Source organism: Loxodonta africana, chromosome 3 (assembly GCF_030014295.1).
Source record: "Loxodonta africana isolate mLoxAfr1 chromosome 3, mLoxAfr1.hap2, whole genome shotgun sequence".
NCBI lineage: Eukaryota > Metazoa > Chordata > Mammalia > Proboscidea > Elephantidae > Loxodonta > Loxodonta africana.
This window is the reverse complement of record NC_087344.1, coordinates 42,783,118-42,797,117: the sequence shown is the minus strand read 5'-3', so window position 1 is coordinate 42,797,117 and position 14,000 is coordinate 42,783,118.

Sequence of the window (14,000 nt, the reverse complement as noted above, 5' to 3'; positions counted from 1 at the left end):
TAGAATTTGACCCTGAGCACAATGGTCTTAGAATGTGCGATGATGAGCAAACAACTGGAGCAGATTTACTTCTCCTTTAGCTGCTGCTCTCTTGACAAACCCCATCTATCCTTGCCTGCCGCACTGGCCTGCTTGTTCAGCTTCTCCTTTCATTCTACGAGCTTCCCTGTATCCTTCCCCCAACCCTCATTTATTTTAGTCAGGCTTGGTTCCTGTTGTTTGCACTCAGAAAACCCTGCCATGGAGAACTCTCCATTCCCCATGGGGGCCAGGACCACATCTGTCTGGTGCACCCATTCACCGGGCAGCACCACTTGCCATGGAGACAATTCCCATGTGTGTCAGAGTAGAACTGCTCCACAGGATTTCAATGGCTGATTTTTTTGGAAGTAGATTGGTAGGCCTTTCTTTTGAGGTGCCTCTGGGTGAACTCAAACTGCCAACCTTTCAGTTTGCAGCCCAGGGCTTAACTGTTTGTGCCACCCATGAATGCCCCTCTGCACAAAAAAACCCACTGCCATCGAGTCAATTCTTACTCATAGTGACCATATAATACAGGGTAGAACTGCCCCATAGGGTTTCCAAGGCTGTCATCTTTAAGGAGGCAGACTGCTGCATCTTTCTCCCACAGAGCAGCTTGTGGGTTCAAACCGCTGACCTTCCGGTTAGCAGCCTAGCACTTAACCACTGTGCCACCAGGACTCCTTCCTGCACATAAAAGCCTCCTATAAATATCTGATGAAGGAATAACAAGGGCTAGTAACCACTACAGGGTCCTTTCTAAAGGGGGACAAGGCAAATTGAAAGGAATATGAGTGAGATGTTTTTGAGAAAGGGGCAAACCACATGAGCTGTTATTTGCTTCAAATACTTCTGCTTTTGTTTATACGGCTTCCTTTGGCACAGACCTGCTGCTTAGAGATGTCTGGGAGGGATGAATGAAGCATCTGTACCACCAGTTACTCAGGACTGAAACATCCTGTCTAACCACCTGCATCATTGTGGGTTACATCAGCGGTAAATACATGGATTTTTTTTTAATGAAAGGGGACGTTTCACTTGATGAGAGAATGGAACAGGCACATGTCTACTCAACTTTGTAAATGCTGGGGACCATATTTTTAACCTCTTGACTTAATGTGTTGTTGAACTGATCCATTTGTCTTTTCAACGCTCATCTTTTGCTATGCTCCAGTGATCAATTAAAAAATACAGAAATGACCACTGACATGCAGTTTCTGGACAAAAGGTAAATATGCACATAAAGAGGAAACTGAGTGTGTCCATCCCTAAACTCCACCAAGGCAGGGCAGCTTTGCCCATGTCAGTCACCTCTACGTTCCCGTGCCCAGAGCACTATAGGAGCATTGTAAACGCGTGTCCAATGACTGAGTTTACTTATATTTTTATAAAAAGGCTAGCTCTGACGTAAAGCAAATTTTTCTTTCCCTTTTGTAGGACTTAAGCTATTGTCATTGAGTTGGCTCCGACTCATGGTGCCCTCATTTACAACAGAACGAAATACTGCCCAGTCCTCCACCATCCTCATAATTGTTGCTATGCTCCAGCTCATTGTTGCTGCCATAGTGTATTCTGAGTGCTTTCCAACCTAGGGGCATCATCTCCTAGCACTCTTTCAGACAGTATTCTGTTGTGATCTATAGGGTTTTCACGGACATTTTCGGAAGTAGATCACCAGGCCTTTCTTTCTAGTCTGTCAGTCTGTAAACTCCACTGGAACCTGTCCACCATGGGTGACCCTGCTGGTATTTGAAATTCTGGTGTCATAGCTCCCAGCCTCAGAGCAACACACAAGCCGCCAGAGTACGACAAACTAAGTATGACAGACAGGTGGGGAGGACATAAACTAGAATAGTAACATCTCAAAGTTAAAAGATCATCTCCTCCTACCACCCATCTAAAGCTGAATTCCCTCTAGATCATTTAGACCACCTCTGCACAGTTCTGGGTTTGGGCAATTTTTCCTTATGTTAAGACAAAAACCATACCGTGAGTAAAGACAAAATGAGTCTACGTTCTCATGTATGGTCGTTCTTCAAATATTTAGGGGAACCCTATTCTTTTCTCTGGGGACAGCGGTGGTTCAGTGGTAGCATTCTTGTCTTCCACGTGGGAGACTTGGATTTCATTCCCAGCCAATGTACCTCATGCGCAACCACCACCCATCTGCCAGTGAAGGCTTGTGTGTTGTTATGATGCTGCACAGGTTTCTGCAGAGCTTCTAGACTAAGATGGACTAGCAAGAAAAATCTACTTCCGAAAATCAGCCAGTAAAAACCCTGTGGATCACAACAGTCCAGCCAGCAACTGATCACGGGGATGCCACAGGACCAGGCAACATTTCGTTCCATTGTACGTAGGTTCACCATGAATTGGAGGCAATTCAATGGCAGCTAACAACAACAGCAATCCTTTTCTCCAGTATAACCACTGCACCCCCTAAACTCCTATCCCAGGACATCTCACCCACTCTCACTGCTTGAGCTACCACCTCTGGCTTCCTGCACCAGAGACTTCTCCACCCACTGTCTAAAATATTGGGGTTTCCCAGGACTGGGTCCTGGGCTAGCTTATCTGATCACTCTAAAAGTTGACTTTAAACATCATCAATAAGCTGATGTTTCCCAATTTTTTATCTGTGGCCCTGACATCTGGTCCAAGCTCTAGGCCCTTGTCTCCAATCAGCAGTTTGACACCTCCCCTTGGATATCTTGTGGCATCTCAAACTCAACGTGCACAGGACAGAGCTTGTCCACTGGCTCCCCACCTAGTTCTTCTCTTGGTAAGCAGGAACACTCTTCACCAGGTGTTCAAACAGAAATCTGGGAGTCTTTCTGCTCTCTTTCTCCCTCACTCTCCATATCCAACTCATCACCAAGGCTTAGTGATTCTATCTCCAAAATATTTCTCAAATCCATCCCCTTTGTCCATCTCCACTGCCATCGCCCTAGTCCAAGCCATCAGAATTTCCTGCCTGAACTAATTTCAGGAGCCTCCTCTCACTCCTTGCATAAAACTCTTTGATAACCTCCTATGGGACCTAGAATCAATCCTGCCTACTTTTTCAGCCTCCTCTCTGCAGCTCTCTGTGCTCATGACTCTCCCACACATTGGCTTCGTTTTTACTCCCTGAGCGCACCAACCTCTGCCACAGGGCCTTTGCATGTGCCACATGGTTGCTCTCCCAGCCTGGAGTGCTCTTCCTTTTCCTAGGCATAGTCATCTCCTGCTTACTCATGAGACACTTTCCCTGAGCCCCCAGTTATTCTCTCCTAGAACTTAATTTGCCATCGTGTATTCACTTATATGGAAACCCTGGTGGCGTAGTGATTAAGTGCTACAGCTGCTAACCAAGAGGTCGGCAGTTCAAATCCGATAGGCGCTCCTTGGAAACTCTATGGGGCAGTTCTACTCTGTCCTGTAGGGTCGCTATGAGTCGGAATCGACTCAACGGCAGTGGGTTTTTTTTTGGGGGGGGTGGTGGTTTTACTTATATGTGTTTTGTTGTATGTCTGTCTCTCCCACTAGATTCTAAGTTCCAAGTGGTCGGGAATATGGTCAGATATCTTTCTCATGTGACGTTCCCAGCACTTAGGAAAGCGCCTGGCACATATTAGGTGCTGAATAAATACTTGCTCAATGGATGGGCTGATGACTTCAAACGTGCATTTTTATCCAGTATTTCCCAAAGGAAGGAGCCCTGGTGGCATAGTGGCTAAGCGCTCGGCTGTTAACCAAAAGGTCAGAGGTTCAAACCCGTCAGCTGCTCCGCTGCAGAAAGATGTAGCAGAAAGATGTCTGCTCCCATAAAGATTACAGCTTTGGAAACCCTGTGGGGCAGTTCTATTCTGTCCTATAGCCAGGGGCCTACTACGGAAAATAGTGCCTATGGCAATTACTTTTAAATTGCTAGATGATCTCTCACAGCTGGTGATGGAAACAGCGATGGCCAATAGAAACTGCTCATTAGCACCCCTCCTCAAGTGCTGTCCAGGACATATGTCCTACTTGCCATACCTTAGTTACACCTCTGCCTATAAGGTCGCTCTGAGTCAGAATCGACTTGATGCCAACAGGTTTGGTTTTTAGTTTGGTATCTCCCACTGGGTGTCCCATGGGGCCAAAAATCTCTTAGGTATTTAAAACTGACCTATGTTTCTCCTCATGGAACCCAGGTCTCAGTGAATAGTTCTGGGAACTCAGGGGTCACCTTCGCCCCTACACCTGAAGAATCAAACATGACCTTATAGATCCTGCCTGCTCATCAACTCTCATTTCTGCCCCCTCCTCTCCACCTATCAATATCACCGATGCCACTTTAAGGACTAAGGTGCGCCTGACCCAAGCAATGGTGTTTTCCATCACCTCATACTTTTTTTTTTTCATACGAATATGAAAGCTGGACAATGAATAAAGAAGACACAAGAAGAATTGATGTCTTTGAATTGTGGTGTTGGTGAAGAATATCGAATATACCCTGGACTGCCAAAAGAACAAACAAATCTGTCTTGGAAGCAATACAGCCTGAATGCTCCTTAGAAGCGAGGATGTCGAGACTTGAGACTTCATCTCACTTACTTTGGACATGGTATCAGGAGGGATTGGTCCCTGGAGAAGCACATCATGCTCAGTAAAGTAAAGGGTCAGTGGAAAAGAGGAAGACTGTCAATGAGATGGATTGACACAGTGGCTGCAACAATGGGCTCAAGCATAACAACGATCAAGAGGATGGTGCAGGACCAGGCAGTGTTTTGTTGTACATAGGGTCGCTATGAGTCAGAACTGACTCGACAGCACCTAACAACAACCACCTCTCCACCTTCATGCTCTGGAGGCTTTTGGTCAATGCCCAGTCCTCACACCCCCTTGTCCTTGTGGCTTCTAAATTTAAGGATCCTCACCTCCTTCTAAGGAGACTGGGTAGAACACACGGTTTGTGATCAGTTGCTAACCCAAAGGCCGGCTGTTTTGAACTCATCCAGCAGCTCTTCAGAAGAAAGGCCTGGCCCCTGGACGCTCTGTTAACCCAGAACTAAAACCATTCCGGAAGCCCACTCTTCAGACAAAGATTAGACAGGACTATGAGACAAAAAAATAACACGTGAGGAATGTGCTTTTTGGTTCAATCAGATACATGAGACCAAATGCAAAGCTTCTGTCCGGAGGCAGGATGAGAAGGCAGGAAGGGACAGGAACCGGTTGAAAGGGCACAGGGAACCCAGAGTGGAAAGGGGGAGTGTGCTGTCGCATTAAGGGGATTGCAACTAATGTCACAAAACAATACGTGTATAAACTTTTGTATGAAAAATTAACGTGAGTTGTAAACTTTCACCTAAAGCACAATAAATAAAATAGAAAAACACAGGCAACCCAACAGAAAATGGGTAAAATTAAGAAGATTAACAATACCAAGTATTGGTAAAGATGAAGAGCAACTGTCATGGATTATGTCCCCCACAAAATGTGTGTATTAACTTGGTTAGGCCATGATTCCCAGTATTGTGTGGTTGTCCTCCATTTTGTGATTGTAATTTTATGTTAAAGAGGGTTAGGGTGGGATTGTAAAACCTTTACTAGGTCATATCCCTGATCCAATGTAAAGGGAGTTTCTCTGGGCTGTGGCTTGCATCACCTTTTATCTCTCAAGAGATAAAAGGAAAGGGAAGCTAGCAGAGAATGGGGACCTCATACCACCAAGAAAGCAGCACTGGGAGCAGAGCATATCCTTTGGACCTAAGGTTCCTGCGCTGAGATGCTCCCAGACCAAGGGAAGACTGATGCATCACAAAGACCTTCCTCCAGAGCTGACAGACAAAGAAAGCCTCCCCTGGAGCCGGTGCCCTGAATATGGACTTCTAGCCTACTGGACTGTGAGGGAATAAACTTCTCTTTGTCAAAGCCATTCACTTGTGGTATTTCTGTTATAGCAGCACTAGATGACTAATACAGAATTTGGTACTGAGAAAGTGGGGTGCTGCTCTAACAGACACCTAAAATGTGGAAGTGGTTTTGAAACTGTGAATGGATAGAGCGCAGCAGTGACAGAGGGCCAGCAGCAGCAGAGAACCTTCAGGGGCAGAGAAGCAGCAATGACAGAGAACCAGCAACAGAAGAACCAGGAGGCGAGTGCCAGATACCACTGAGCGAGAGAGCCGAGTGCCTGTGCACAGGAGGCTTCCTGGCTGAGTGTGGTACCTCCGGGTACTTATTGGTGGAGCTAGGCTTGCTGGCCCACGGAGTAAGAAAGCTGGATGCCTGTGCGCAGGAAGCCTCCTGGTGGAGTGGGGTGCCCTGTAGGCACTTATTGCTGGAGCTACAGAGCTTTGGAACACTTGCCCCAGCAGGGCAGATGTGGGTGTGAGGCCCGAGGAGCCGAGAGGGCAAGAAACCAGGAAGCAGAAGCTGAAGAGACAAGGAACACAAGAAGCTGAGCTGCCTTATTCTCAAAAGGTATGACCCTGACCTCTGAGGTTTCACAAGGTAGAGCCCTGGCCTCTAGTGTTTCTAAGGGTGGAGTTGCCACTCAGATGGACTGTGAGAATGGTGCACCTAAAGCCAAGGGAGCAGAGTTGCTGTCCCAGTGAGCCTGGAAGGCGGAGCTGAAGCCCAGGGCCAAGGGGCCTCCACTTAGAATCTGAAGAGTGTGTTCAATACCTAAAGACTGGTAGGCAGGGCCATTGTGTAAATTGTCTCAGAGAACAAAGGATTATTTTCAAAGCCATGATGGCTCACGTAATGTGTTCTGCTCACTTGCTTGGTGCCTGTTATGCCTTCTTTTCCCCCAGTTTCTTCCATTTGTAATGGAAATGTCTAGCTTGTGCCTGTTCTGCCATTATTGTACATCTGGAAGCAGATTACTTGTATTCTAGATTTCACAGATGAAGAGGAATTTTTAGATTTTGGACTTGGAGTTGAGACTTTTGCTCTGATACGATGGGATGAATATGTCTTGCATGTTGCAAAGATATGATTTTTTGTGCGGCCAAAGGGTAGAATATCATAGATTGAATTATGTCCCCCCCCAAAATGTGTGTATTAACTTGGTTAGGTCATGATTCCCAGTATTGTGTGGCTGTCCTCCATTTTGTGATTGCAATTTTATGTTAAAGAGGATTAAGGTGGGATTGTAACACCCTTACCAGGTCATATCCCTGATCCAATGTAAAGGGAGTTTCCCTGGGGTATGGTTTGTACCACCTTTTATCTCTCAAGAGATAAAAGGAGAGGGAAGCTAGCAGAGAGCAGGGACCTCATACCACCAAGAAAACAGTGCCGGGAGCAGAGCACATCCTTTGGACCTGAGGTTTCTGCACTGAGATGCTCCTAGACCATGGGAAGACTGTATCACAAGGACCTTCCTCCAGAGCTCACAGAGAAAGAAAGCCTTCCCTGGAGCCAGTGCCCTGAATTCGGACTTCTAGCCTACTGGACTCTGAGAGAATAAACTTCTCTTTGTTAAAGCCATCCACTGATGGTATTTCTGCTATAGCAGTACTAGATAAATAAGACAGCAACTGAAACTCATACATTTGTGGAAATTTAATTTGATACAATTACTTTAGAAAAAAATGTTTAACAGTATCTACTACTGCCATACACCTAATATACTCATAACCTATGATCCAGCAATTCTGCTCCCAGGCATTTATCCAACAGAAATATTTACATCTTAGCACCAGAAGATGTTCTTAGGGGCGCTATTCTTAATAGTCAAAAGCTGGGAACAACCCAAATGTCCACCCACAGGAGACTGCATAAAATAAACTGTGGTGTACCCATACAATTCATTCATTCCACAATTCTGTCTAGAAATGAACGTGAATGGACAAATGCTACATGTAACAGTGTGGATCAATCCCACAAACATAATGTTGAAAAAAGAAGCCAGATGCAAAAGAATATATTCTCTGTGATTTAATTGATATAAAATTCAAAACAGGCAAAATTAATCTATGGTGATAAAAAAGCCAGGAGATTGGAAACCTTTGGGGGAGAGGGCAGTGGTGACTAAGACTGGGTACACAGAGGCTTCTGTGTGCAGATACTGTTCTGTTTCTTTATCTGACTGCTGGTTAAACACGTGTGCTCTCTTAAAAAAATCCATCAACTCGTACGTTCAAAGAGAAGAAGAAGGAAGAAGAAGAAAGAAGAAGAAGAGGAAGAGGAAGAAGAAGAAGAAAGGACTGGAGAACTGCTTCCATAAAGACTGCATCCAAGAAAACCCCATGGAGCAGTTAGTTCTACTTTGTAACACACGGGGTTGCCATGAGTCAGGGGCCTACCTGATGGCAGCTAACAATGACAACCCTTCCTTCTAGCAACACTGTGTTCTCCGTGTCAGAAAAAACCACTACTAACCTCCCAGTGAGCATGTCAGCCTTTTCTTGGTCCAGGTTGGGGAAGATTCTCCATGTGGGGTCCTGTGATGGAGGGACTCTGGGGGCCTCTCTCTGCCCCTCACTCAGTCCTCCCCTGAGAGGGAGCAGCTTCCCTGGTGGATGCATTTGGGAGAAGGGGCTAGGCAGGGCTCAGTGCCCCCTCCCTCTCTCCATGTTGGCTCTGCCCTGCTCCCTGGGGCTTAGACTGTGACAGGGACAGAAGTCCGTGGGTGATGAGGCCTGGCCTTTGTAAAGAGCCACCAGCGACCTTCACTGGGTATGTCTTATTAATTTAGTGGAGAAATAGCAAGTCCACTGGCCAGCAAACCGAGCAAGCCTAAGCCATGTTCTCCAAAGTCCCCACGGTTCAGTAATGAAGGGGACACTGGCTTCCACCTGTCGACTCCTGCACTTCTCTCTCGATTGCCCTGGAATATGGGGATAACAAGAGTACCCGTTTCCTGGAGCAGAAGAAGGACAGCCAGAATGCTCCTTAGAAGCGAGGATGGCAAGACTTCAGCTCACTTGCTTCAAACATGGCATCAGGAAAGAACAGTCCCTAGAAAAGAAGATCATGGTTGGTAAAACAGAGGGTCAGCGAAAATGAGGGAAACCCTCAATGAGATGGATTGACACTATAGCCACTAATGGACTCAAACATACCAATGATTATGAAGATGGTACAGGACCAGACAATGTTTCATGTTGTTATACAAAAGGTCTCCGTGAGTCAGAGCTGACTGGAGGGCATCTAACAACAACAACACTCCTAAAGCTGTGATTATTAAATATAAGTTAAAACGTGTCAAGCACTTAGAAGCGTCTGGAACATTTCAAGGAAGCTCTTGAAATGTTAAATTTCATCATCACCATTATTGTCATAAACTCAGTGGGGGAAGAGGATTTATGACTGGCCCCAGTAAATCCTCAACAGTCCCCAGCCAAACCTCTCAGCTCCCACAGCAGCATATACTCACAGAACCAAGGTTCTTCAAGCTACTCCTGTGAAGTATAAAGCTTTTACATGCACATCGGTGGGGAAGCACAGTGTTTACTCAGCAAGCCCTGGGACCACCCCCTGTCCCTTCCCTGCAAACCAGTAAGACTGCTGCTGAGACAGCTGGAAGCCCAGGGTCTCTGGAGAACTGCTTTCCATTTCCTTGAAGCCTTGAATTCAATCATTTTTATCTGTAGTGAAGGCAAAAGCTGGAGGCTATGACTCAAAGCCCTTGTCATCTTCTCCCTCTTAGCTCCTTCCTCCTCTTCCTCCTTCTCCCAACCGGCTCCACCAAGTCCCCGACCTGCCCCTTCTACTCCTGAGTTGTTCCTACATGATCTCCTCCCACTGCCCCAGCTCACTTCTCAGGACCATCTATTATCACTTCCACTGTGTCCACCCCATACTTCACTCTTGGATCATGTCACATCATTCTCATCTTAGAAACCGACAGCTCTCCTTGCTTAGAGTACAGCCCAGGTCCCCCGCACTGCAGATCCCCCTCCATCAGCTACTTTCTCAGCTCCAGGTCTTGCTTGCTCTCTCCCCCTGCCAATGAAGCACCCTAAACCAATCAACCAGTTGTTGAGTGGATTCCGACCCGTGGCAACCCAATGTGCTCCAGAGTATAACCGTGCTCCATGTTTTCAATGGCTATGATCTTTCAGAAGTAGATCGTGCGGTGCAATGAATTACTTAATAAGGCCCGTCTAGCCATGGTCTTTGTGACTCACACACAATGATTGAATGGGACTATGCAAGTAAGGTATATGGAAACTGTGGTGGCTGGGTTGACTTGGCTGGGCCATGGTTGTTCATTGTGTGGTTGTTCTCCATTTTATGTGCTGTGGATCCTGACCTCTACAAGTTGATGAGGCAAGACTGGTATAAGGTGTGTCTTGGGTCGTAGCCTTGCAGGAGGGAGTGACTCAACCCCCAACCTCACTAAAGTTACACCCGTCCCTGGGGTGTGGCCTGCATCTAAGATAAATGTGTGTCTCCTGGCAAGGCTCTCTTTCTGTCTGGATCCCGTGTCTGCTTCCTGATCTACTGACCTTCCCCAGAGGCCTGCTGTCTTACCTGCTGATTCAGAGATTCGCCAGCCTCCACAGTGTATTGGGCCAGCGGCCTATCGTGTGACCTGATTCGGCACCTTTCACAGCCTTGTGAGCCAGCTGCCTGTGGTCTGAGCTGCCTGCCAGTTTGGGTTTGTCAGCTCCTGCAGCCACGTTGGTTGCGAGAGGCCTATGCCCAACCTACGAATTTGGGACTTGCCAGTTTCCACGACCTCGTGAGCCATTTCTTTTATACAGTTTGAGTTCTGTGAGGCTTTGCAGCAAATTAGGGAATCAAAGACAGGAGGGAGAGCACTGAGGGGGGAGGGAGCAGTTGATGTTACAGATACAGATGACGGAGTGGTACAGCAGCTTGGAAAAGTTGGACATTTGGGACATCTTTAGCCTCCGCCTCATAGCGACCAGCTTTGTGCTGATCCTTATAAAAGAAATTATTTGTTTAGATGGCCAGGGCTTTCTTCCAAAGTGCCTCTGGGTGGATTCGAGCTGCCAACTTCTCAGTTAGTAGCCAAATGCTTAACCCATTGTGCCACCCAAAGACTCCATTAAGCACCCTAGGACCAGATAAAAGAACGCATTTTCCATTCCTCAACCCTGCTGCAATGTCTCCAGACTTCTAATCAACTTTCAACTGCCTGGAGTATTAACCCTTCAAGGGCAAGGGACCATTCATGATTCTTAGTTACAAAGGGTGAAACCAACTCTGGCTATTATAAATGGAAAGGCAATCTATTGGAAAGATATTGAGAGAGGCAGCAACCACTAGGAAGGCTTGGAGTCAGGCTTTAAAAACAGCTGGAACTAGATAGACACTGCACACATACGCTGTAAAAACAAGACAAACCAGTTGCCCTCGACTTTTGGCAACCTCATGTGTGTCAGAGTAGAACTGTGCTCCACAGGATTTTCAACGGCTGATTTTTTAGAATTAGATTGCCAGGCCTTTCTTCTGAGGCACCTCTGGGTAGACTCAAACCACCAACCTTCTGGTTAGCAGCTGAGTGTGGTAACCATTTTCACCATCGTATTTTTTTCTTTTAGATGTCATCAAATTGATTCATAACAACCCCATGTGACAGAGTAGAACTGCCCCATAGGGTTTTCTAGGCTGTAATCTTTACAGGAAGGAGTCCTGGTGGCATAATGGTTAAGCACTGGGCTGCTAACTGAAAGATCGATAGTTTATAGTTTAAACCCACCAGCGGCTCTGCAAAAGAAAAGACCTGGTGATCGGCTTCCATAAAAACTATAGCCTATGGGGTTGCTATGAGTCGGAATTGACTTGATGGCACACAACAATGCAGCTACCTGCGCAATCTCCGCTGGCTTTGCCAAGGATACTGTCTAGCAGCCCTGCTTCCACAGGTGTCAGGCAGCAGCATCCAGTTAGCTAAGCCCAGGTCTCAGGTCCAGGTCCTGGCTACCAGGGAGGAGGATGTCACCCGAGATTGAGCAATAAGAGGTCTGTGATGCCCTTAGGTCGGTGTCCCCCAACTTCTTTGGATCTCATTACCACGAAGCAAGAACCAGAAGGGAACATGTCCTTTGGACTCGGGGTCCCTGTGCTGAGTTCCTAAACCAGGGGAAGATCAATGACAAGGACCTTCCCCCAGAGCTGAGAAAGTCTTCCCCTGGAGCTGGTACCCTGAATTTGGACTTCTAGCCTACTAAACTGTGAGAGAATAAATTTCTCTTTGTTAAAGCCATTCACTTGTGGTGTTTCTGTTATAGCAGCGCTAGGTGACTATGATAGAGTTTGGTACTGAGAGTGGGGTGCTGCTCTAATAGATACCTGAAGTGTGGAAGCAGTTTTGAAACTGAATGGGTAGAGGCTGGAAGAGTTTTAAAGTGCCTAACAGTAAAATTCTAGACTGCCTTGAAGAGACTGTTGGTGGAGTTATGGGCACCAAAGACAATTCTGATGAGGACTCAGAAGGAAGTGAGGACAGCTGTTACACTGGAGATGGCACAGACGGCAAAAAGCAGCAGCAGAGAAATGGCAGTGGCAGAACTAGGAGACCATTGCGAGACAGCGCTGGAGCTGACCCATGGAGGAACAGAGTAGAGTGCCTTTGTGCAGGAGGCTTCCTGGTGGAGTGGGGGCACCTCCAGGCATTTATCAGTGGAGCTAAAGAGCTTTGGAACACTTGCCCCAGCAGCAAGGGGCTGAGAGGCAAAGGAACCAGGAAGCAGAAGCTGAAAAGACATGGAACACAGGAAACAGAGCTGCTTCAGTCTCAATGGGTAGGTCCATGACCTCTGGGGTCTCTAAGAGTAGAGTCATGAGGTCTCAAAGGGTGGGGCCGTGGCCTCTGGGGTTTCAAAGGGTGAGGCCACAGGCTCCTAGATTTCAAAGAGTCAGATCTTCACCAACTCGGGACCAGAGTGTGGGGCTGCCTTTCATGCGTGCCAGAGGGATGGGGCCAGATCCACCGCCCAAAGCTGAAGGGACAGGACTGCCATACCCAAGGTACAGAAGAACAGGGCATGCCGGGGCCAAGGGGGCAGGATCACCATTCAGATGGACTAGGAGAATGGGACTGCCCAAAGCTGAGGGACCTCATACCACCAAGGAAGTAGTGCCAAGAACAGAGCGCATCCTTTGGACCAGGGGTCCCTGCACTGAGAGGCTCCTAGACCAGGGGACGATTGATGACAAGGATCTTCCTCCAGAGTCAACAGAGAGAGACAGCTTTCCCTTTGAGCTGGCACCCTGAATTCAGACTTCTAACCTCCTAAACTGTGAGAGAATAAACTTCGGTTTGTTAAAGCCATCTATTTGCGGTATTTCTGTTGTAGCAGCACGAGAAAACTAAGACCGGGTTCAAGCCAACCCAGAGGCAGCTCGGAAGAAAGGCCCAATGATCCACATCTGAAAAATCAGTCACTGAAAACCCTATGCAGCACAGTCCTACTCTGACATGCATGGGGTCACCACGAGTTGGAATCAACTCGATGGTAACTGGTACTGGTAAGATGATATACTTGCTTATTTTCAGGTTTCTATCATTTCTCTTGGCTAACAGCTTCCCCATATGGTGGCCATTCCCTGGGAGTAGTTCCTCTGAGAGATAAAATCACTAACAAGGCAAGTCAAGAATTTCTTAGAACCCCCCACAATCTAGTCTCCGTAGCAGAGAAAATGGCCTTCTTAAAACATAAAGCAGATCAGGTGACCTCCTTGCTGAAAACTCCGAAAGCCCTGGATCTCATTCCATACCACCTCATCCTACTCTTTCCATTCCTTAAATATGCCCATCTCTTCCCTGCCTCAAGGCCTTTGCACCTGCTGTCTCTCCCCTAACCACCCCCCTCCCCCCACCCCCAAGCTTAGCTACCTTCTTCTCTTCCTTTAGGTCTCAGGGTAAATTTCACATCCTCCAGAAGGCTTCCTCTGATTACCCCTTCCTCTGTACATTCCCCTCAGATGTTCTCCATATTAGCCCCTTGTTTCTTCATAGCACTTAAGTCAACTTGCAATTAATCTGTTTACATGTTTGGTTTTGGTTTTTGCTTGCTTCCTGCCAC